This window comes from Telopea speciosissima, chromosome 4 (assembly GCF_018873765.1).
Source record: "Telopea speciosissima isolate NSW1024214 ecotype Mountain lineage chromosome 4, Tspe_v1, whole genome shotgun sequence".
Lineage (NCBI taxonomy): Eukaryota > Viridiplantae > Streptophyta > Magnoliopsida > Proteales > Proteaceae > Telopea > Telopea speciosissima.
Window position 1 is genome coordinate 40591062 of NC_057919.1, and position 3489 is coordinate 40594550.

Here is a 3489-nt window from a genome sequence, read left to right on the forward strand (position 1 = left end):
TGAAGCAAGGCATAGTTCTTAGTCACATTGTGTCCAAAGATGGGATTCGGGTTGATAGATCCTAGGTGGACGTCATTGTTAATTTACCACCACCCAAGAGTGTGAAGGACATTAGATCTTTTCTTGGCCATGCAGGTTTTTACAGGAGATTCATCAAGGACTTTAGCCAGATAGCTAGACCTCTCACTTCCCTTTTGGCAAAGGATTGCCCATTTGAATTCTCCCCTGAGTGTTATAAGAGTTTTGAGCAATTGAAAAGAGCATTGACCTCAGCCCCCTTATTCAAGCTCTAAGTTGGACAGTTCCATTTCAGCTTATGTGTGATGCCTTTGATTTTGCTATAGGGACTTTTCTTGGGCAAAGAATCAATAAATTGCCCCATGTGATTTACTATGCAAGTAGGACTCTTAATGATGCACAACTCAATTATACCACCACCGAGAAAGAATTTTTAGCTGTTGTGTTTGCTTTAGAGAAGTTTAGGCCCTACTTGATTGGATCACATATGATTGTTTATACTGACCATGCAGCTATCAAATATCTTGTGCAGAAGAAAGATGCCAAGGCTCGCCTCATTAGGTGGGTCCTTTTGTTGTAGGAATTTGATCTTAAAATTAGGGATAAGAAAGGGTGTGAAAATTTGGTTGCAGACCATCTATCCCGGCTGTCTAATTCTTTGACTGTCGATTCTCCAGTCAATGAGAACTTTCCTGATGAGTATCTGATGGCAGTGTCTAGTGAACCTTGGTTTGCTGACATTGTTAATTATCTGGTTACGGGTGTGACACCTGCACATTGGTCCACCTAAGATAAGAATCGTTTCTTTTCATAGGTGAAATATTTTTTGTTGGGATGATCCTTATCTTTTTAAGACTTGTCCAGATCAGGTAATCCAGAGGTGTGTTCCTGATCATGAGCAACAATCTGTCTTATCTTTTTGCCATGATCAGGCTTGTGGAGGCCATTTTGGGCCCAATAAGACAACGGCCAAGGTTTTATAGTGTGGATTTTATTGGCCTACTCTTTTTAAAGATATTTTTTCTTATTGCAAGGCGTGTCCTTCATGCCAATCCTTAGGGCGTCTCACTAGGAGAAATATGATGTCCCTCAACCCAATTCTGGTGGTTGAGGTGTTTGATGTATGGGGTATTGATTTCATGGGGCCTTTCCCTAACTCTTTTGGTAACCTGTACATATTACTTGTTGTGGACTATGTGTCCAAATGGATTGAGGCAGTTGCTTGTAAGACCAATGGCCACAAGGTGGTTGTGAAATTTCTGAAGGAGAACATCTTCTCTCATTTTGGTACCCCGTGCTATCATTAGTGATCGGGGTAAGCATTTTTGTAACCGGCCCTTTGAGGCCCTCATGAGAAAATATGGTGTCATTCACAAGTTGGCCACACCCTACCATCCCTAGACCAGTGGCCAGTTTGAGGTTTCAAATTGGCAGATAAAGCAAATTCTTAAGAAAACCATCAACCCGAACCGCAAGGATTGGTCTAACCGGTTGGTAGATGCTTTGTGGGCCCATAAGCAGCCTTCAAGATCGATCTTGGTCAATCTCCGTACCGTCTGGTGTATGAAAAAACATGTCACTTACCTGTAGAGATTGAGCACAAGGCCTTTTGGGCTATCAAGAAGCTTAACTTTGACCTACCCACTATCGATGCCCATAGGAAACTCCAACTATCTAAGTTGGAAGAGCTTAGGAATGAGGCATATGAGAATGCCTAGATTTACAAGGCAAAAACCAAAGTTTTTCATGACAGGAATATTTTGAGAAAAACTTTGGAGGTAGGCTAGAAAGTTTTATTGTACAATTCTCATTTGCAAATCTTTCCAGATAAGTTGTGCTCTAGATGGGACGGCCCCTATATAGTTCAGACTGTCTATCCTCATGGGGCTGTTGAAGTCCTCAATCCAAGTACAGGAGCTACTTTTAAGGTAAATAGCCAATGTTTGAAGCCATACATTGAGATGCCTACTCCAGTTGAGGAAGAGGTCATGGATCTCCATGAGCCTCTTTACCTTGACCACTGATATCCTAGTATGTATCCCCTCCCTTGTCCTTATTCCTTCTTTTCTGAATTCATTGAGGACACTGCATGAATTAAGTGTGGGGGGGGGGGTGTTGGACTTAATTGCTGAATTTTATGAATTGTGATTGTGGTGATAGTTTGGTTTTGTGCATAAGTCTCTTCGATTTGCAAAGCGAGAGAAAGAGGGAATTAGGTGCCCTAGCATGCGAAATAATAAAAAATCCCTTTTCAAGGACGGTAGTTGGTTTGTATCCGATGAGAGGGATTGAGTTGAAAAATATGAGCATTATTTCATTTGATGGCTAGATTTCTCTATGTATTTTATGGACCCCTTAATCTTTTGGCTAGTAGTTGAGACCAATTTGTTTGTGGCAAGGCAAGACATAAAAGTGAATGAAAAAGAAAAAGAAGGAAAAAAAAAAGAGAAAAAAAAGAAAAAGAAAGGAAAGTGGAATTCCTTGGGACTAGACAGGGCACTGTGCCTTATGAAGCAGGGTGACTTGATCGAAATTCTTTGGAAGGAAACTTGTTTGAGTTAAAATAATTCCATAAGCGTGCGGGTCAATCGTAGCTACGAGGTCGAACACGAGGAGATATATGCCACTCTATTTAATTAACTTAAAAGTAATGCAAAGTGGACCAAATTAAAATGTTAAATTAAACTAATTAAACTAATGAAAATTAATGCATCCTAACTCATAAGCATCTAACAAAATTAAGGGATTAAATTGGCGTCCTAACGCATGAGCATCTAACCTATCAAACTAAAGCGAATTGAAAGAAATAATAAAAATGCAGCCACACTTCATAATCACATAAAAAGAAATAAGGGAATAAAAGTGCATCCACATACCACAACCATATAAAAAAATAAAAGAAATAGAGGGAGAAGAAGAAGAAGATAGAGAGAGATAGAGGAAAGGGAGAATGAGATTAAGGGTTTAGAGAATGAGATACCTTGATGTGCTTGAATACTTGAATAAACTCACCATGACTTCCTCTTCTAAATCTCCATGTCTTGTCATCAACATAGGAACTTAGACTAGGAAGCTTTAAACTAAAACTATTACAACCATTAAACTAGACTTATGAAATCAAAACTAAGAACTTGAAATCAAAACTAAGAACTTAAGCCAAAAATAGGAAAAGAAGAGAAATTTTCACTAAGTGAATGAAATAAAAATTACACTAAAAACTGAATTAAAATTGAACTAGAAACTAACTAAAAACTGAACTAAAACTACTAACTCCTTACAACCCGGAGGGTAAGGGGTATTTATAAGAGGAAGAGAGGAGAAGAGAGAAGAGGGAAGTGTAGGAGAAATATTCCTAAGAAAAGAGAATATTCTCTTCTCCTTCCTCTTTTACAATGCCTTGAATCCTAAGAAAAAGAAAAATAGAAAAAGAAGAAGAGAAAATTGTTTACATGTACCTTCTATTTCTAAAAG